The sequence below is a fragment of the Oncorhynchus clarkii genome, chromosome 2 (assembly GCF_045791955.1).
Source record: "Oncorhynchus clarkii lewisi isolate Uvic-CL-2024 chromosome 2, UVic_Ocla_1.0, whole genome shotgun sequence".
NCBI lineage: Eukaryota > Metazoa > Chordata > Actinopteri > Salmoniformes > Salmonidae > Oncorhynchus > Oncorhynchus clarkii.
In genome coordinates this window covers 42,638,837-42,661,781 of record NC_092148.1, presented here as the reverse complement: position 1 = coordinate 42,661,781, position 22,945 = coordinate 42,638,837, and the positions used below count along the sequence as shown (strand labels likewise).

The window sequence follows — 22,945 nt, the reverse complement described above, 5'->3', positions numbered from 1 at the left end:
CCAAAAGTACACATTTTTAGCCTAGGACAAGCACACCTGATTCAACTTGTCAAATATTCACCATGCCCTGTTGGGAACCATTGATCTAGAAGAGTAGTCATTAGATGAGCACAAGTTAATTTAATTTATTCACCTATACACTGTCTAACAAATGAGGATCTTTTTCTCAAACACCCCCATTACCACACTTTACCTTTTCATTACTGAAATGACTTAAAACATTCAAATTGGGAGAAACTCAGAGTACCATTACCGTACCAACATGGAGGCATGAATAGGCTTTAGTGATGTGATCGATTGTTTGCTGACTCATAATGGCAGTCTCCTATTCCTTGCAGCTTGATCTAAGGGCCTCTCATTACCAAAACACCCATCTCATTACTGCAGCATTTTTACGTCTGTTTTGGTAATGATAATAAGCCAATGGGTGTGCTATGCTGGTAACTTTAATCACTTATTAGGACCGCTGTTTACACCATCTGTAAAACATCTGTTATTTGATTAAGTATAGTTTTCCAAGAAATACTGCGTGCACTTAGCTATGCTGATGTTTGATATCCCAGGACAGGGTTTGGTCCATATCCCGCATATTTAGATGGGCAAATGGCATAACATGATATGCCTAAGGAATCCCATTTAAATGTATAAATGCATCTAAAATACATTAAAACCCACACACATCCACGTCCTAATACACCAATATAACCTCTAAAGATGTTGGGGAAGTCACTTAGAACCACACATATCCACATCCTAATACACCAATATAACCTATAAAGACGTTTGGGAAGTCACTTAGAACCACACATATCCACGTCCTAATACACCAATATAACCTATAAAGACGTTGGGGAAGTAACTTTTTCTAAACAAACTTAATTTTGTATTGCGTAAGTCCGCTTTTGAAAACACATGCAATTAATTACAATACTTATGCCAAAATATTAGGTATTTTTACCCATCAACCCATCTACCTTTTTCTGTAGGGCAACTAAGTATTTTGTTGGCAACAGGACATTTTCAGTCAGGTACCACGGCGCAATGGACTGATGAGTGTTTCATCTGAACTGCTATTGCGTCACATAATGTTTCCTTTCATCGGAAACTAACCCCAGCAGCCTAAGGCTTTGGATACACAACGTCAAACACGACCTGCCAATACTCTGGGAAAGTCTCAAGATTAATCCAGTTTCCTGTTTTAATTTAGGCCAACACCCTTCGGGAGGAATTCCACAGCTCTTAATCTAATAACCAGTATTGGATACCTGATGTGTCTGAGATAAAAGTCAAAACTATTTATGAATTCATTAGGCTGTAACACACGTTACATGCAGAAAGGCATGCAAAAGTGAAGGCTCCTCCTCAGAGGAAGGGGAGGATCATCCTCCTCAGTGAATTTCATAAAAATGTGAAACATTTTAAAAAGTTATCCTTTTTAGATAAAATTATGCCAAATATATTCACATGTCAACAGATAATTGATTGAAACACACTGCTTAGCAAACATTTTAATAGTTAGCTTAATTTCAGTTTGTGACTAAACAAGCAAGTATAGTGTAGAGAATCATTGTACCTTCTAAACTGCTGTGAAATATCTTTTCAATAGCCAAAAGTATTGTATTTTCAGCTGTTTGAAGCTGTTGTACAAAACCAAAAGTAAAAAATGCAAAGATGAAACATAACAATGGGAAGCATAGAAATAGCCCACAGAACAGATCTACCATTTCTTAGACTTGCTTTCAATGATGACATATCTATAACACACATTTCTATGTGAATTTGGTTGGGTTGCTCAAAAAGTTATGTTGCAGCTAGCTAGCAAATGCATCTAGCAAGTTTTGTGTACTCAAACACCTGGCTCAAACAGAGAGGGATGCTATGTTAGCTAGCTGGTTATGGCTATCCAACACTGGAACTCTTCCAAGTCGGTCAGCTTTAAGTTTTATTTATTGCCACTGGGGCCTGCCGGTGTAACTGCTAAACTGCTTGCTGTACGCTGTACTGCCTGATTGTAGAGGGTTTATTAACACGTTAGTAATTGTAGCTATATTGACTATGGCGTTAACTAATATGGTGACAACGATGTAGGCTGTGTGGAGCGGTTAGCCGTTATGGTATGAAAGTTTGGCTTGGAAAGGTTTTTTCGCCGGGTCACAGAATAAGGCGTAGATGCAAGAAGGAATTATGCAAAGAGCAAAGAGATCATACTGTTTGTATGTGGCTGATATGCATGTGAATTGTGTTTGGGGATGATCAAGGGTCTATTCATTCCGCCAATTATGTTAAAGTTACTTAAACGGAAGCACACTGAACGAAACGGGGATAAACATACTTGTTTGCAACTGTTTGGACTAGTGATTACACCCTAAATCAGCTAGTTGTGTGCAAGGCGGTATGTGTCATTGTCACCTTGATTAACAACAAAATATCTACCTGTGCACCTACATTGTAAATTTTCATTCGTAGGCTAGGTTGTAGAAACCTCATCATGGGTGTAGGGAAAATTTGAGTATCGTGTAATAACTTAAACCAATCAATGTTACGTTGAGCTGGCTGAACGGAAAATGAATGAGTCATCCAATATGCTGAAATTGAAATAAGGTCATGCTCATGAAACAAAAACAAATTGTCCTTCCTAATCTTAAACGGCACTGACTGCCATTGGTATGCATTTCACTCAAGTGATGGAACTTTATAGGCCTAAGACACTCGACTCAACCAACTAAAAAGATACCCACCAAAACCATCAAACTTTATAGGCCTTGAGTAAGCATCTGGTTGAGACTCTCTTAGCTTTATATAATTCAATAATTTCATTGCAGCACCTGACATTTCTGGATGTCATTTTACAGTAGGCTCAAATAATTAAATGTATCTAGATTAAGGCATTTGTTTATCCACAGTGACAATTGAATCGGTGTTTGGTATCATCACATAGGCCTAGTTCCAGCTCTCCAAGTTCTTTCAGCACCTGACAGTAAAGAGAGAGATGAGGGTTGATAGATTAATCTTGATAGGTATAGCCTAAACATATCGGAATCATTGACTGCTCTCGTGCTTTGACCGATGTCCTGAGGTATTTTGCTTTGCTTTTGTGCACCTTAATTTCCAAATTCCCACTATAAAGAAGTTTCCAGTTTCATTTGAGGCAGGTTTAAATATACCCCTGTGTGAAGAGTGCTGACAACCCGCTCTCTACGATCAGGCAGTACATTTCACAGCAGAGCACTGGCACCAGGCAGGGGCCCCAAGCCTGCTGTCTGTGATTGGCCTAGGTCTGACTGACTTTCTCACTGACCTTCTGACTAACTGCAGTAAACCAGCTGCTGGTGCTCTGATTGCTGTAACAGGTAACTTCTCTTTTTTTCTTTCCTCCTGCCTCGCCATAAGTCTAGTCCAGGAAATATTCCACCAAGGAGGAAAGAATGGCCTTTGTCTTCATGTAGCTAAGGTTTTGGTTTTCATCTTGGAACAATTTATGAAATTCCTTTGCCTCTTGAAATGCCCCATTGGGATTTGTTAGTAGCACTTGGTTAGAGAGTCAGTTTCTCATGGTCCTGCACTTGTTGTACTGATCATATTTTTTTTACGATTTTGATGTTTTTAATGGCCAGAAATTAGGCAAAATGGTCCTGTATTCATAGCTCCATTTACACTTTAATATATAGCCTTCTTGACCCTATGTATACAGTTGAAGTCGGAAGTTTACATACACTTAGGTTGGAGTCATTAAAACATGTTTTTCAACCACTCCACACATTTCTTGTTAACAAACTATAGTTTTGGCAAGTCCGTTAGATCATCTACTTTGTGCATGACACAAGTCATTTTTCAACAGTTGTTTACAGACAGATTATTTCACTTATTATTCACTGTATCACAACTCCAGTGGGTCAGAAGTTTACATACACTAAGTTGACTGTGCCTTTAAACAGCTTGGAAAATTCCAGAAAAAATGTCATGGTTTTAAAAGCTTCTGATAGGCTAATTGACATCATTTGAGTCAATTGGAGGTGTACCTGTGTATGTATTTCAAGGCCTACCTTCAAACTCAGTGCCTCTTTGCTTGACATCAAGGGAAAATCAAAATAAATCAGACCTCAGAAAAAAGATTGTAGACCTCCAAGTCTGGTTCATCCTTGGGAGCAATTTCCAAATGCCTGAAGGTACCACGTTCATCTGTGTGAAAAGTGCAACTCAATCCCAGAAAAACAGCAAAGGACCTTGTGAAGATGCTGGAGGAAACGGGTACAAAAGTATCTATATCCATAGTAAAAACCAGTCCTATATCGACATAACCTGAATAGCCGCTCAGCAAGGAAGAAGCCAAAACTCCATAAAAAAGACAGACTATGGTTTGCAACTGCACATGGGGACAAAGATCGTACTTTTTGGCGAAATGTCCTCTGGTCTGATGGAACAAAGATGGAACTGTTTGGCCATAACAACCATTGTTATGTTTGGAGGAAAAAGGGGGATGCTTGCAAGCCGAAGGCCACCATCCTAAATGTCAAGCATGTGGGTGGCAGCATCATTTTGTGGGTGTGCTTTGCTGCAAGGGGAACTGGTGCACTTCACAAAATAGATGGCTTCATGAGGTAGGAAAATTATGTGGATATATTGAAGCAACATCCTCAAGACATCAGTCAGGAAGCATACTTCCAAGGTATTGGAGTGGCCATCACAAAGCCCTGACCTTAATCCCATGAAAAATGTGTGGGCAGAACTGAAAAAACGTGTGCGAGCAAGGAGGCCAAGAACCTGACTCAGTTACACCAGCTCTGTCAGGAGGAATGGGCCAAAATTCACCCAACATATTGTGGGAAGCTTGTGGAAGGCTACCCGAAACGTTAGACCCAAATTAAACTATTTTAAGGCTATGCTACCAAATACTAATTGAGTGTATGTAAACTTCTGACCCACTGGGAATGTGATGAAATAAATAAAAGCTGAAATAAATCATTCTCTCTACTGTTATTCTGACATTTCATATTCTTAAAGTAAAGTGGTGATCCTAACTGACCTAAGACAGGACATTTTTACTTGGATTAAATAACAGGGATGTGAAAACTGAGTTTAATGGTGTATTTAAACTTCTGACTTCAAGTGTGTGTGTGTGTGTGTGTGTATATACGGATATAGATAGATATACATATCTATATAGATATACAGTGCCTTGCGAAAGTATTCGGCCCCCTTGAACTTTGCGACCTTTTGCCACATTTCAGGCTTCAAACATAAAGATATAAAACTGTATTTTTGTGTGAAGAATCAACAACAAGTGGGACACAATCATGAAGTGGAACGACATTTATTGGATATTTCAAACTTTTTTAACAAATCAAAAACTGAAAAATTGGGCGTGCAAAATTATTCAGCCCCTTTACTTTCAGTGCAGCAAACTCTCTCCAGAAGTTCAGTGAGGATCTCTGAATGATCCAATGTTGACCTAAATGACTAATGATGATAAATACAATCCACCTGTGTGTAATCAAGTCTCCGTATAAATGCACCTGCACTGTGATAGTCTCAGAGGTCCGTTAAAAGCGCAGAGAGCATCATGAAGAACAAGGAACACACCAGGCAGGTCCGAGATACTGTTGTGAAGAAGTTTAAAGCCGGATTTGGATACAAAAAGATTTCCCAAGCTTTAAACATCCCAAGGAGCACTGTGCAAGCGATAATATTGAAATGGAAGGAGTATCAGACCACTGCAAATCTACCAAGACCTGGCCGTCCCTCTAAACTTTCAACTCATACAAGGAGAAGACTGATCAGAGATGCAGCCAAGAGGCCCATCATCACTCTGGATGAACTGCAGAGATCTACAGCTGAGGTGGGAGACTCTGTCCATAGGACAACAATCAGTTGTACATTGCACACATCTGGTCTTTATGGAAGAGTGGCAAGAAGAAAGCCATTTCTTAAAGATATCCATAAAAAGTGTCGTTTAAAGTTTGCCACAAGCCACCTGGGAGACACACCAAACATGTGGAAGAAGGTGCTCTGGTCAGATGAAACCAAAATTGAACTTTTTGGCAACAATGCAAAACGTTATGTTTGGCGTAAAAGCAACACAGCTGAACACATCATCCCCACTGTCAAATATGGTGGTGGCAGCATCATGGTTTGGGCCTGCTTTTCTTCAGCAGGGACAGGGAAGATGGTTAAAATTGATGGGAAGATGGATGGAGCCAAATACAGGACCATTCTGTAAGAACCTGATGGAGTCTGCAAAAGACCTGAGACTGGGACAGAGATTTGTCTTCCAACAAGACAATGATCCAAAACATAAAGCAAAATCTACAATGGAATGGTTCAAAAATAAACATATCCAGGTGTTAGAATGGCCAAGTCAAAGTCCAGACCTGAATCCAATCGAGAATCTGTGGAAAGAACTGAAAACTGCTGTTCACAAATGCTCTCCATCCAACCTCACTGAGCTCGAGCTGTTTTGCAAGGAGGAATGGGAAAAAATTTCAGTCTCTCGATGTGCAAAACTGATAGAGACATACCCCAAGCGACTTACAGCTGTAATCGCAGCAAAAGGTGGCGCTACAAAGTATTAACTTAAGGTTTGAAATATCCAATAAATGTCGTTCCACTTAATGATTGTGTCCCACTTGTTGTTGATTCTTCACACAAAAATACAGTTTTATATCTTTATGTTTGAAGCCTGAAATGTGGCAAAAGGTCGCAAAGTTCAAGGGGGCCGAATACTTTCGCAAGGCACTGTGTATATATATATATATATATATGGATATTTGTGTGTTGTGTTGTTTTATGTTATGTTGTTTTATGTTATGTTAAAGCGGCAGTATGTAACTTTTTGGGCGACCAGACCAAATTCACATTGATTTGATATAGATCTATCTCACATTTCTAAGTTTATTTGTCACGTGCACTGAATACAACAGACCTTACAGTGAAATGCTTACTTACAGGGTCTAACCAATAGTGCAAAAAGGTATTAGGTGAACATGAGTCATTCTCATTGAAAGCATGTTTATGAGGAGGTAGATATGTTATAGTCACGCTATTTCTATTTTTCCTGTTTTGAAGTTTTTTTTTTTTGTCTTTTACTTTTATTTTTTTTTATACCAGCTTCAAACAGCTGGAAATACAATGTTTTTGGTTATGGAAAATATATTTCACAGCAGTTTAGATGGTACAATGATTCTTTACACTATACTTGCGTGTTTTGTCACAATCTAAAATTAGGCAAACTATTCAAATTTTAGCATCCAGGAAATGGCGGAGATATTTCTGTATAGTGCATCTTTTAAGATTCACCTTATTCTCCCCGAAGGGTTCTCTCTCTTGGTTCACTGTCTGCGGCTTAGTTTCCAGCAAAATGTCCCAGCATGGGATGCCTTTCTTGGAGAATGAATTAGGGAGATGTGGAAAAGAATTGCAAATTAAAAAAATATATATTGGAGAGCTTAATGGTGCTCTAATGAATCCCAGTTCCTGCCACACAAAGAGCTCAACAGTAATTGAAAGATTTCAGTTGAAAGTATTGTCTCATTCTAATAGTGATTTGCCATTATTATACCGATGTTCTAGTGGATTTACACCTGTTTACACAATTGTGTCATTGGTCCCTTATCTGTACTACACAGAAATGCGTAATTATGGATATGAATGTCATTCTCTTCATAGTGATCTACCCTAAATGGGTACAAAAAGGTATCCTCCTTTGCATATTTGGGTATTATTATACGCACTGGCTGTTATTTTTAACGAGCTCTGCCCCCAAACAAGACCAAATTTGGTTGGACCGGAACAAATCTGAACCAGTTATAGACGTCTGTTTCACATGTGTGGACATCAAAGTACAGCACAGAATAGTAGAGTCGAGTTCAACTCAGTAGAGTGTATTACATTACAATGTACTACTGCTCTACTGTGTACTATACTGTACTGAACTCTACTTTTCTTTACTGTACTGTGCTGTCCAAAGTTATGAACCCAACTGTGGTTTGTGACTACTATGATTTCCCATTGTAGCCAATTCAATTGCAGACATTTCTTTACCAATTTTTTGGGGGGTGAAATTCTGTTACTGATTTGTGTAACGGAATTAAGTTTTAATCACTAAATATTTAATAACTCATTGATATCAGTAAAAAACATTATAGGGAATTGATAGGTCTACTTGTGCTTGTTACTTCTGTGAACTTTCATTATCTTCCTTCATGAGATAAATGAGTATGTTGGTTTTTGGTAATGTAATTTCATGCCACAAGCCAATTTACAGAAGGCAGAGAAACATGTCTCAAACTAAATATTTAAGTGTTTATATTAGTTGGCAAAGAGTCTTTACTTCAACATTGTGTTTTAATGTATTTATAATACCTATTTTTAAGACTTTCTGGTAGATATTTGACCAGAAATCAAAGCCTTTGCTTATTCTTAATTTTTAGGATGGAAAATGGTTGAAAATGTATATATGCCTTAATTTAAAAATCTAGACTCTTTAGCTTTTATTGGACACACAATCATTGTTCCTTTTACATGGAACTTACCATTGTGTTGTTCACTTAGGCTAATCTTTCCGCAGTCACCTAAGTTGGTGTTATCATAGCGATTGCACAATGCAAAGAGGGGTACTTGTGCCCGTGTTTTCACCAAACCAACTTGTATATTATACAGTCTTTCATAAGTTGGCATCTAAACATAACCTGCCACTTGCAGAGCATATCAAGAATTAGCTAAAATACTTTTGTATATATAGTGTATGTGGACACCCCTTCAAATGAGTAGATTTGGCTATTTCAGGCACACCCGTCTCTGACAGGCGTGTACAATCGAGCACAGCCATGCAATCTCCATAGACAAACGTTGGCAGTAGAATGGCCCGCATTGAAGAGCTCAGTTACTTTAAACATAGCACTGTCATAGGATGCCACCTTTCCAACAAGTCAGTCAACTTTCTGCCCTGCTAGAGCTGCCCTGGTCAACTGTAAGTGCTGTTATTGTGAAGTGGAAACGTCTAGGAGCAACAACGGCTCAGCAGCGAAGTGGTAGGCCACACAAGCACACAGAACGGGACCGCCAAGTGTTATCCTTAGTTGCAACACTCACTACTGAGTTCCAGTCCAACTCAGTAGTGAGTGTTCCTAGGGATTTATGAGAATTCAGCGTGGAAAATTTTTACTTTTTAATTTCCCCGCTGTAAACAGTATATTGGCAGTTTTGAATCTGTATCAGACCCCCAAAAAACATTGGTCAGCCTATAATTTGATGCCTCAACTATCGCGTACACTCATCTCAAGTACCCACTCACGGTGCTGTTTATGACAACTGTGCATGTGTCAGGTTTAGGTCAGACCAATCTTAACACCAGGGGAAAAACAACCTCCTGAACCAAGGCTCAACTGAACCTGTCATTAAGCCTTCTATGGGTTTGCTTCATTCACATGGAATCACTGGATTTTTATGGAGGTTTTGTCAGCAGCAGGCATTGCACAAATGTTTACCTGTGAATCGCAGCAGAGGGTGAAAACCCTCCATTTTAGATGAGGAATTGTCAAGTCATTTCAGCTCAATTTCAGTTATTTTGAGAAATGTCCCCCCTTTCTCTTGTAGTTCCAGCTCAGTGGAATTAATTTGCAATATCATGGAGTTTGGGTGTGATTCCTCTCTGGAAGGAGTAGTCGTGTGTGTGAAAGGGTGTCGCTCCAATCCAATTTACTCTTATTAATGACTGATTCTGACATTGCAAATGTGTACAACCTTCCATTGTTCAGATATCTAGGTCAACATGACTCTCCTTTCTTCCTGAAAATGACCGGTTTTTAGTAAGATTTTCCCTCGCTCGGCTCCCATCTCGCTCTCTCTTGGTTATAGTGCCATTCTTTGCTTGCTTTTTATGCTCCGTCCACAAATCTTTCCCATGGGAAACTGTGTTTGAATTAATACCTTTTCAGTTTAAATATATTTTTGTGGAAGGGCAATTCCACGTTAAACGGAATTACACTTTGACACTTTAAAATGTATTCCAAACAAAAAAACATTGATTTCAAACACCATACAACTATGCAACTTTGACCAATTTACACAACATTTCACAGAAACACATTTACTTCACTGTGCAGATGCAAAGTTTGGTTATTTGGTATCGTACTTTTCTTTTCAGATGCAAGGTTTGGTTACAGAATTATAGTAAAATCTCCCTCAGTTTTTTTTATGCAACCACTTTTTCCAAAAACTCTTAATCTGCTTCGTATTAAGATTTAAAGATGTCTGCAGAAAGAATGGGGTGTCAGCTATGACATGACACCTTGAGTTAGAAAAATATATATATATTACAGTAGGAGAAGTGGATTTACATCCAGTAATGTAATTATGGTAACATAATTGCATCAAGTTCCTGATGTGTACAGAAATGCACAAATCAAATTGTATTGGTCACATGCACATGGTTAGCAGATGTTAATGCGAGGGTAGCGAAATGCTTATGCTTCTAGTTCCGACCATGCAGTAGTATGTAACAAGTAATCTAACAATTTCACAACTACGTTATACACACAAGTGTAAAGGAATGAATAAGAATATGTACATATAAATATATGGATGAGCGATGGCCGAACGGCATAGGCAAGATGCAGTTGATGGTATATGGAGTACAGTATATACATATGACTTGTTGGAAAGGTGGCATCCTATGACAGTGCTATATTTAAAGTAACTGAGCTCTTCAATGCGGGCCATTCTACTGCCAATGTTTGTCTATGGAGATTGCATGGCAGTGTGCTCGAATGCTCGAATGTACATGCCTGTCAGAGACGGGTGTGCCTGAAATAGCCAAATCTACTAATTTGAAGGGGTGTCCACACACTATATATACAAAAGTATTTTAGCTAATTCTTGATATGCTCTGCAAGTGGCAGGTTGTTTAGATGCCAACTTATGAAAGACTGTATAGTATACAAGTTGGTTTGGTGAAAACATGGGCACAAGTACCCCTCTTCGCATTGTGCAATCTCTTTGATAAGCGTATGTGGGTTTTGGGAATTACCAGGCAATGTTTCTTAACCTTACAAAACTAAATATAAATGTTCATTACTTGTTATGGTGATGTCTAAGATCCCATTTCCATATGTTTTACCAGAAATCAAAGCCTTTGCTTATTCCACATTTTTTGAATGTAAACTATAAACTTCACATGTTTGTGGTCATGGGTCCATTTAAATGGAAATGCCTGACTCCTTCGTCTCTTGTGTTGAAAAGACAGACTCAAAACATTTGAAAAGAGTGTTGCTTTCGACAACACTGCATTTGACAAGATGCCATGTAATGAAAACTGCCTTCGTCATCACACAATCTGTCAAGGTAACTTGATTGCTAGCAGTAATTAGCTGACTTGTGTCTTGACCATGTATCCTCAGCTGTCAGAAGGTGACATCAGATGTACATTTAACAGTATGTAGACTTAATGACGGAGGGTACAAGTGCGTAGGTGTGCACAGGTCCCTGCATTGAAAGAATACGAGTGTTTTAAAGAAACTGGATGTTGAAAAGAGAAGTGTACCAGCTGCCACACATCTTTTTAGCAAACTCACCGTAAATTTCAAGTGACCCAGCTGAGACTCTGAAATTAACCTCTGTCTCAAATAGACCCCCTTAAGACACCAAATGGACACATGATCCCATGAACTATATTAGCGCATGCTGCACCACTGTAAGTTACGGACAAGTGCTCGTCAGCTGTCATTACTTGACACCCTGAATCACGTGAATGTCTAAATGAAAAGAAAACAAGGGACTAAGGGGTCCTGCCTAGATAATGGCACATGGTCAGGAGACAGGGATTGGGCCGCTGAGGGAGGACGAGGTGAGAACAGTCTGAACTGGGTTGGTGGTGAGTGACTGGAGCAGTCTCTGGTCCAGGCAAAGCCAGGGGAGCACAAACATATTGAACATAAAGTCACCACCCACACACTGGGAAACACTTATAAAGATAAATGGAATGTATTGGTTTATCCGTTCCCGACAGCAACCAGGACTTGACAGGGTTTTCCCGACAATTCTACCTTGTGTCTGCCACAGAGTGATCAAATACTGCTGACAACCTGACAAGCCTCTTTATGTTCTATTAGTGTGTATTTTTTGTTTTGTATTTTTTAAGCTGCTATCTCATTGACTCATAGGTGACCTATGGGACCTTTTCAATCTATGACGTAGTATCCTCCCTACTGCAGAAACATGACAACTTTGTATATGTGGGTTATGTGTTTAATTTGGCACATTATTAAACTCATTATGTTATGGCCATTGGAAATCAATATGGAATTTGTGATGTGATTTTAGGGTGTTTTTACACAAGTTTGTTTGCTGTAGTTTGGAACAGAATTAGATTATTGTTATTTATTTTTTTCCATTAATTGTGAAGACATCAAAACTATGGAATCATGTTGAAACCAAAAAAGTGTTAATCAAGTCAACATACAGTCGTAGCCAAAAGTTTTGAGAAGGGCACAAATATAAATTTTCACAAAGTCTGCTGGAAAATGGCAATTTGCATATACTCCAGAATGTTGTGAAGAGTGATCAGATGAATTGCAATTAATTGCAAAGTCCCTCTTTGCCATTCAAATAACTGAATCCCCCAAAAACATTTCCACTGCATTTCAGCCCTACCACAAAAGGACCAGCTGACATCATGTCAGTGATTCTCTCGTGAACACAGGTGTGAGTGTTGAAGAGGACAAGGCTGGAGATCACTCTGTCATGCTGATTGAGTTCAAATAACAGACTGGAAGCTTCAAAAGGAGGGTGGTGCTTGGAATCATTGTTCTTCCTCTGTCAACCATGGTTACCTGCAAGGAAACATGTGCCGTCATCATTGCTTTGCACAAAAAGGGCTTCACAGGCAGGGATATTGCTGCCAGTAAGATTGCACCTAAATCAACCATTTATCAGATCATCAAGAACTTCAAGGAGAGCGGTTCAATTGTTGTGAAGAAGGCTTCAGGCCGCCCAAGAAAGTCCAGCAAGCGCCAGGACCGTCTCCTAAAGTTGATTCAGCTGCGGGATCGGGGCACCACCAGTATAGAGCTTGCTCAGGAATGGCAGCAGGCAGGTGTGAGTGCATCTGCACGCACAGTGAGGCAAATACTTTTGTAGAATGGCCTGGTGTCAAGAAGGGCAGCAAAGAAGCCACTTCTCTCCAGGAAAAACATCAGGGACAGACGGATATTCTGCAAAAGGTACAGGGATCGGACTGCTGAGGACTGGGGTAAAGTCATTTTCTCTGATGAATCCCCTTTCCGATTGTTTGGGGCATCCGGAAATTGCTTGTCCGGAGAAGACAAGGTGAGCGCTACCATCAGTCCTTTGTCATGCCAACAGAAAAGCATCCTGAGACCATTCATGTGTGGGGTTGCTTCTCAGCCAAGGGAGTGGGCTCACTCACAATTTTGCCGAAGAACACAGCCATGAATAAAGAATGGTACCAACACGTCCTTCGAGAGCAACTTCTCCCAAACATCCAGGAACAGTTTGGTGACGAACAATGCCTTTTCCAGCATGATGGATCACTTTGCCATAAGGCAAAAGTGATAACTAAGTGGCTCGGGATATTTTGGATCCATGGCCAGGAAACTCCCCAGACCTTAATCCCATTGAGAACTTGTGGTCAATCCTCAAGAGGTGGTTGGACAAACAATAACCCACAAATTCTGACAAACTCCAAGAATTGATTATGCAAGAATGGGCTGCCATCAGTCCGTATGTGGCCCAAAAGTTAATTGACAGCATGCCAGGGCGGATTGCAGAGGTCTTGAAAAAGAAGTGTCAACTGCAAATATTGACTCTTTGCATCAACTTTATGTAAGTGTCAATAAAAGCCTTTGCCACTTATGTGAAATGCTTGTAATTATACTTCAGTATCCCATAGTAACATCTGACAAAAATATCTAAAGACACTGGAGCAGCAAACTTTGTGAAAATTAATATTTGTGTCATTCTCAACTTTTGGCCACGACTGAACACTACCGTTCAAAAGTTTGGGGTCACTTAGAAATGTCCTTGTTTTCCATGAAAACATAGATGAAATGAGTTGCAAAATGAATAGGAAACATCATCAAGACATTGACAGGGTTATAAATAATGATTTTTAATTGAAATAATAATTGTGTCCTTCAAACTTTGCTTTCGTCAAAGAGTCCTCCATTTGCAGCAATTACAGCCTTGCAGACCTTTTGGCATTCGAGTTGTCAATTTGTTGAGGTAATCTGAAGAGATTTCACCCCATGCTTCCTGAAGCACCTCCCACAAGTTGGATTGGCCCGATGGGCTCTTCTTAAGTACCATACAGTCAAGTTGCTCCCACAACAGCTCAATAGGGTTAAGATCCGGTGACTGTACTGGCCACTCCATTACAGCCAGAATACCAGCTGACTGCTTCTCCCCTAAATAGTTATTGCGTAGTTTGGAGCTGTGCTTTGGGTCATTGTCCAGTTGTAGGAGGAAATTGGCTCCAATTAAGTGCCCTCCACAGGTTATGGCATGGTGTTGCAAATGGTGGAGCCTTCCTTTTTCAAGATCCTCTTTACCCTGTACAAATCTCCAACTTTACCACCAACAAAGCACCCCCAGACCTTCACATTGCCTCCACCATGCTTGACAGATGGCGTCAAGCACTACTCCAGCATATTTTAATTTTTTCTGCGTCTCACGAATGTTCTTCTTTGTGATCCGAACACCTCAAACTTAGATTTGTCTATCGATAACACTTTTTTTTCTAATCTTCCACTGTTCAGTGTCTGTTCTTTTTCCCATCTAAATCTTTTTTTGGGGGGGCCAGTCTGAGATCTGGCTTTTTCTTTGCAACTCTGCCTAGAAGGCCAGCATACTGGAGTTGCCTCTTGATGTTGAGACTGGTGTTTTTCCGGTTACTATTTAATGAAGCTGCCAGTTGAGGACTTGTGAGGTGTCTGTTTCTCAAACTAGACACTGATGTACATGTCCCCTTGCTCAGTTGTGCACCGGGGCCTCCCACTCTTTCTATTCTGGTTAGAACCAGTTTGTGAGAGAGTGGTACACAGCGTTGTACAAAATCTTCAATTTCTTGGCAATGTCTCGCATGGAATAGGCTTATTTTCTCAAAACAAGAATAGTCTGACAAGTTTCCGAAGAAATGTCTTTGTTTCTGGTCATTTTGAGCCTTTAACTTCTTGTTCCTACTTGAGACGCAGACGTCTCAAGTAGGCACCTGGAAATGCAAATGCGCTACGCTAAATGCTAAATGTACTCGTTAAAACTCAAACGTTCATTAAAATATACATGCAGGGTATTGAATTAAAGCTACACTCGTTGTGAATCTAGCCAACAAGTCAGATTTTTAAAATGCTTTTCGGCGAAAGCATGAGAAGCTATTATCTGATAGCATGCAACACCCCAAAATGCCTGAAGGCGACGTAAACAAAAGAATTAGCGTAGCCAGCGCTACACAAAAACGCAGAAATAAAATATAAAACATTCATTACCTTTGATGATATTCTTTGTTGGCACTCCTATATGTCCCATAAACATCACAAATTGGTATTTTTCCCGATTAAATTCGTCCATGAATGCCCAAAATATCCATTTGTATAGCCTGTCTGCATCACGAAAAAAGCTATCTTCCAACACGCAACGTCATGTTTAAAAATTATATAAGTTGCCTATATTCTTTGACAAAACACTTCAACCTACTTTTATAACCCAACTTTAGGTATTTGTAAACGTTAATAAGCGATCAAATTGATCACTGGGCGATCTGTATTCAATAGCAGCTACAAAAGAAAACAGTGTCCATTTTTCAATCTTCCAAAATCGATTGAGGTAGGCTGGATGGAATCAGGGATCTATTTGTAATGTCTCAAAGGATTTTTGTCAATGAAAATGACGTTTTTGGCGACATCGTGTGGAAGCTGTAGGAATTGCATCCGTCTCTATTAAATTTGGTTTCCTTTAAATAATCCATGAAAGGGGCGCATGGATACTTTTTTCAGATTTCAGTGACCAGTTTTTCTTGCGCTTTTCGATGAAACACACGCTTTGTTATAGTCACAGCCGTGATTTAACCAGTTTTAGAAACTTCAGAGTGTTTTCTATCCACACATACTAATCATATGCATATACTATATTCCTGGCATGAGTAGCAGGACGCTGAAATGTTGCGCGATTTTTAACAGAATGTTCGAAAAAGGAGGGGGTAGGATAAAGAGGTTAACCGAACCCACATGGTGGTGCTCCAGATATGGAATATTGCTAACATAATTGCAAAGGGGTTTTCTTGTGATCAATTAGCCTTTTAAAATAGCTAACACAACGTGCCATTGGAACACAGGACGGTTGCTGATAATGGGCCTCTGTACGCCTATGTAGATATTCCATAAAAACATCTGCCTTTTCCAGCTAGAATAGTCATTTACAACATTAACAATGTCTACACTGTATTTCTGATCAATTTGATGTTGTTTTAATGGACAAAAAATGGGCTTTTCTTTCAAAAACAAGGACCTTTCTAAGTGACCCCAAACTTTTGTGTGTGTACACACTGTATTTCCTGAGCTTTCTTATGTCTTCTAGATATCTTCTAGATATAGGACAGACACTTAAAAACCTTATTCCTTCTGTTATTTATTGTGTTTCTATGGGCTATAGTAGTAGTGGCCAAATTCAATATTTTACAAAATATAGAAAAAAGGTTTGCTACCTAAAGGGGTCCTGAAATTCCAAATCCAATAGCTAAATGATTCATGTTATGACCTTCTTAAAACAACTCCATATGTCAGCTTAGATCATTAAGAATTAATCAATTTCTCCCAGTAACAACCAATGATACTGCACACTTCTGGTTCTTTTCCTGTGTTTAGTCCGGACTGCATTCTCATCTGTAGCTAACCACACCAGGGTACCGAGACGACCCTTTTTAAGCAAACCAGTGAGTTGTTTGGAGCGCACCTGCGTGCGGATTTGAGTTTTCAGACCTGTCCAAACTAACTGAATATAGGTTGTAAATGCTCCAAACATCCTTGGTGTGAAAGCCCCCTTAAGAGTCCTACTGTAGGCCTATGTTTCCCTGGCTTCATTGCTCCTAATTGAGTGTGAGGAGTTCGGACAGTTTCCTCTCACTCAGTAATGGTGGCCTGTTCACAAACGCATGCACGCATGTATACACTAAGGTAATGGTTTATTCTGTCTTTCTACTCACTGCTGCAGGCTGGTGGAATGGTTCTGCTCCATTCACTTTTATGTGCCTTAAATTCCCAATCTCTGACTGTATTTTTGTGTGCGTGGAGAAGAAGAAACGACTGATTCAATGGGTCCACCTGCCACAACAGGAGTAAGGGTTGGTTTTGTTTAATTTAAAAAGCTACCTTGTGATCTTGGCACTCCTTCAAGACTCACTCCCTGCAGTCCAAATCAGAAACTGAAACCAAGGTTAGCTTATTTGGCCTAACAAGGTGTGGTTGCCCTGTGGGCAGTTGTTCTTTGATACCCTTCTACACCAACCAGAAACTCGTTGGGAAAAAGCCCAAATGCTAAAATCAGTTTTTGTGATGTATTTTTATTTGGTTTGGATTCTTAACTCTTTTACTTTATTGTAGTGTACAAATATTGTATGATTACTTCAGGAAAAAAAAAAAAAATATATATATATATATATATATATATATATATATATATATATATATATATATATATATTTTTTTACATTAGCTAGCATGCCCAATGTGAAAACTGAGAGTGTCACATCTGATTTAGCCCATTCAAGATAACATGCTACAGATGAATGAAACAGACACAGAATAATTAGCTAGCTAATGCAGTAGTATAAAGTTGTCATTTACACTCAACAATGTAGTTATAAGTGGGTCGGATTTTCAGTTCGTCTACAAGTAGTCGTACGCAGGCACAATTTTCTTTACGATGTTGCTTGATCAATGGGTAGGCCTATTAGTTGGCCAAAATGAGTAATTCCAGCAGTTCAGAATGATTTAGATTTTAGGTAGCAAAGCAATCAATATCCTATCCTAAACTTGCTGGGTAGGTGTAGATGAATTGTCTACCAATACAGTTACACCAATCCACTGCTTTTAATCTTCGAGGGGGTATGAACAAGTGCACAGGCGAGAAGGGGTGTGACTTGGGATTTGGCTCATGTCATCCTAGTAACTTCAAGTACGCAGTCTTCCCGTTTTTATAGTTAGTCATCGATCATCGTTGAAGCTGACTTCTCAGATAAATAACGATGTTTGATTTAGCTAGCTAGTTGTCATTCTTTTGAGCAAAGCTGCCAGAATGCTCTGAATTACTGGTAAACACATTTTACGACTGGTCCCAATGGTCATCGGTCACCTCAACTTGGATGGCGAGATGAGCGAGCATCTTGACTGAGGAGCAAGGAAGGTATGTTAAAAGCTAGTTAAGTACACAATGCATTTGTAGACTTTACTATATGGCCTTCTACCTGCATCTACTCTGTATTTGTTCAAGGTAAGCTATAGCCAGTGTTGTTGGCGTGACCGTACTATTCAAGGCAAGTTTGAAGATGAGCTGCTATAGCTAATGTTAGCCTAAATGTTTCACTGACTATTTCACCAGATGTTTATGTTTCATCTCAGTATCCCACAAAACAAATGAACTAGCTAACAATTAATGTTAATTCACTCAGAGTGAGAGGGAGGGTGAGCTAGAGATAAATATTTGAAGAGGGAGAGAGCCACTTTGTGTGTGTTTAAAACATTTGGGTCTCCATGACAATTTTACTTTATTGTGGACCCAAATAAATAAGACTGATAAAGCACTGAAATGTGTTTTTCTCCTCAGGGTAACATGAAGGTAATGGGCGGGCTCATAGATCTGGTGGCCAGCGCTGGCTCTCAGGTGGTCGTCACCATGAAGCACTCAGCTAAGGTAAGAATGATGACCTAGTAGTTAGTTTGTTAGAGATCTCTTTGTGTTTGTTTGTCAGAGAGAGAGAGAGAGAGTGAAAATCATTCATATCAATATGAATTAAATCCTTATTGCCCACTGCCATCCGGGCTTCAAACATAGATCAGGCCACCGTCAACGCACAACACTACCCAGTCACTTGATGCCTCTAAAGTTATTTCTGTTTTGTGTATTTGTATTGTTTTTTACTTTGCCTGTAAGACAAACTCATTTCATCTTCTCTCAGCAGATGAGATTGTTCTTCCTGGTCATGGAGACGACGGCAACTTGTTCCAGTAACCATTCCTGCAAGCTGAATTTAAATAATTGTTCATTATTTTTGCCATCTTTCATGCCATCCAGTAATGTATATAGTCAAATCAAACTGATCTTTCTTTAATGTTTTAGTTTTTATATTGGTTGTTGACAGTTCATAATCATACTTAAATGTATGCTAGCTATATTTCTCCAATTCAAATGTCTATTATTGTATAAAAATTCATTCTAGTAATGATTTTTTTATGCAAACAATACCAGCAGTTTAAAAAATAATACATCTAGTGCCAATCTCTTTTGAAACAACCGAGCTGAGTGTTGGTGTTTTTCTCTCATGCCTCTCAATTGAATTAGATTAAAACCGAATAAAACTTTGAATGTTGATCTTTTGAATGTTGTTTTCTCAATTTTAAATGAATTAAATGTTAAAATCTCATAACTCAGGCTCTGCTGAAGGTATCTCAGTGATTTCCCCAAAACAATTCTGGATTTGGGACCATTTGTCGCTTTCAGAACTATACAAAACATTTAAAAAGTCAAAATATCACAATGTGAAGGGTTTCCCTAGGCCGCCACACGTGTGTTGTTCAAGTCAAAGTGTGTGTGTGTGTGTGTCTGTGGTATTGCAAGGGGCATGTTGCCTGCTGTAGTTGTTGGCTTAGTGCCAGCGTTTCTTCCCCCTGCGGGAGAGCGTCACCGGAGCATACCTGCGCTAGTTTACCAAACTGACACGTGACAAGTACTCACTCCACTTCAGAGGAGAATGGGCAAAGTGACTCGCCTGGGAAAATAAGCAGCTGATAGTGGGTGGGAATTGGGAACAGAGGGTGGGTCGCCCAATGCCATTGCTGGGCGGGGCTAAATGTCAACACACGGGAGTGTGTATAGTGTCTGTTTACACGTTGTATTTAGGTCATTCTGAGTGACAAAAGCACTTGTCTAAACACAATGTACTTGTGTAAACACAATGCTTCCAGTATGAAGTTTGGCCTGTGTTTGCCCTTCCGTTTTTGGTCTGCACGGGTGAAGTGAGCTTGTGTTTATACAGGACCTCCTGCCCTCACCTACCATCATCCAATCATGTCAATGCGGAGCGGTGGGTATGGAGTTCAATTTGGCTTCTGCTGGCCTTCGCAATTGCGTCACACCATCCATATGGCTCCTCCAAACACGTTTTTTGGCTCAAGCATACGTTATTTCAGACCTCCATTCTCACAAGGTGGAGTTACAGTGAAGGGTTGTGAAGTGATGAACATTAGTTAGATTCCCTGTCAAAGAAAGTTTCTTAATTCTGAAAAAGTGCGAGCTGAGATTCTTCTAGTTCCCATATGCACAAGGCCAGGCATTCCCTCTGAAATCCAGCTCTGCTCATGATTTAAGGCATTTTAATTAACTTCGGACAAATGTGCTGCAATTAGCTACAGACGTGCTAGATTTTATGAGCGGAAAACTCTAGAATATGTGGAAATAATAATTGCAATGTAGGTCAAAACTGAAACTCCCCTCTTGCAATAGCCTTTTTAAGTCTCAACATCGTGAATCCTTAAACATATGTCATGCTCAGTGACATCTGGTTAAGTTTCTATTCTTTTGATTCCTGCATGGCCTTGCTGTAGTCTAGAGAGAGCTACAGTACTTCTAAGCAGGGGACATCTATTCTGTGCTACTTTGAAGAACACAATGTTGCTCTTTTGGGTCTGAGGTTAGCCTTAGCTGAAAGTGTAATTAATTAGATCACAATGCAATGGTGCTGCTACACACTTTTTATTTACTCTCCGGCAGCGCCGTTATCTAAATATAACCCTTGACTGCATCATACAATACAATGGAGCCTGAGGCTAGATAATCATGGTGGCCTCGCACCAGTTAATTGCCTGCCCAAGGGAGCGGGCGGTCAGATTGGAAGGCCACCCTATTGAGTTAACATCACTCTGTTATAAAAATGAAAAATGAAAATTAACCCTTGTATAAGTGGAGACAGTTTTAATGGTCACTCAAACTTGCTGGCTAAACCAGCAGTGCTCTTTGTGCCAGGCTCTAATTACTGCCAACTAGAGGTCTTCTCGTATCCCAAAATTGAGATCCAAACAGAATTGGATGCACAAAATTAAACTTCAGACCCCACAGGATCCGGTCATAAAAATAATATAATAATCTGACCTGAAACATGTCCGTGTAGAGGGAATTGGATTAAAATCGGGTTGGGTCTGTATCCGACCCAAATGAATCGAAATGTTTTGGACTCAAATTTTCGGTTGTAGGCCTGTCTAAAATAATTGATTTGTGGTCTACAGCTTAGTATTTTCATAATGACATCTCTATAGTTGGATGGAGAACATTTGAGGTTTTTAGAAATGTTTATGTTATATATATTTTCATGTGATCATCGCGTGCCAGACTGAGAGCAGCGAGTAATTAATTTTGTCTAACCTAATATTCTGTATTCTTTTACTTTGCAACATTCAAATCTAGCCTATTGCACTGTTTTGATTAACATTGATTTAGACTATAAGGTAGGCTACAGTCTGTTTGACCAGCAAGCTCCACCCTGAGACATGCCTATATAGAATACTGTAGACCCCACAAAAAACTAGAAAGAGATGGAGCAAGAAGAAGAGTAGAATAAGAGAATGTCAGCAGGATAAACTAGAAAGAGGTAGAAAAAGGGGTGGTAGAAGAGGGTGGGAGGTAGGAATCCTTGAGATTTCTGCTTGTCATTCAGTCGTACTGACAAAGAAGCATTGCTCGGGTCAGGGATGGGTTGGACCATTCATCACTCCGCTTCCCTCTGCTTGCAGAATCAGGTTTAAATATAGTATGTGATGCAAGCTCTTGGATCAGCTCACCCTCTTTTTCCGCACTGGCCCCAACAGTAAAAGCAATGACATCATGACTAATAGGGGCTGGCTGTCTATCCCATTCTTTGACTTCTGCTGCTGAGTGCCAAGCGATTGCAAATACGAATCCCTCTCAATGCCTAACCAGGCCATTCTATCTTCCAACTGACTCTGATCTCCACTGAGACATTGTGTGCCCGCTGTTATGGTAACAGAACGAGGAGGACTATTGTGCTTGGCTCGCGGGTTGGCCATGCCTTGCCTGAGGCGTTGCTGGAGGGTAAGCCATCATACTAACGGTTCAGCCTGTTCAGAACATTTTCTCTTCTGCAAACTGCGGTGATAACAGCCCAGTTTTGAACAAGAGCCCAGTCAGAGAATGAAGTGAACTAGTCATTATTCTCCTAATCTCCCTCGATAAGGCTCATTCATTATGGGAATATGTCCTTCTCTCTGACACACTGGAGATGAAACAAACTTTGTACTGACTGTGCATGTACAGCAACTAGGCCTACTGCTTGTTGAACTTTGGGAACGTTGGTCGTCTAAAAGCCGCCAAGTTTCCTCCAGGCTCTTGGAAAGGTCACGGTGAACTCTTGGTTGCTGCTGCCTTGGGAACTGGGCTTGTTCCAAAGACATGCTCCACAAACCACTGCAAACAGTCTGCCCTTTCCTGCTCTGCTCAGCCCATGAACACGCTCTCTCTCTGGGGCTAGAGGGAGCTGGAGGGGGGTGGGTGGGCCTGGTGCAAGCTTTGGGAGGAGTGTGGACTGAGCCACCACTTGCATGCTTAATGAATTGCCTGGACTCTTGTCACAAAGTGAGAAGACCTCCATTGCTGTTCTACTTGATATTCAGTTCAGACATGGATTACTGGCATCATAAGTGGTACTGTTGTGTGA

At 39.9% G+C, this 22,945-nt stretch overlaps 1 protein-coding gene across 5 annotated transcripts in view; it reads left to right on the top strand.

Annotated features, from left to right (window-relative positions):
* LOC139368081 (pseudopodium-enriched atypical kinase 1) overlaps nucleotides 1-22,945 on the top strand; it is a 258,200-nt gene that overhangs the window by 17,309 nt on the left and 217,946 nt on the right. The gene's annotated exons all lie outside the window — the stretch shown is intronic.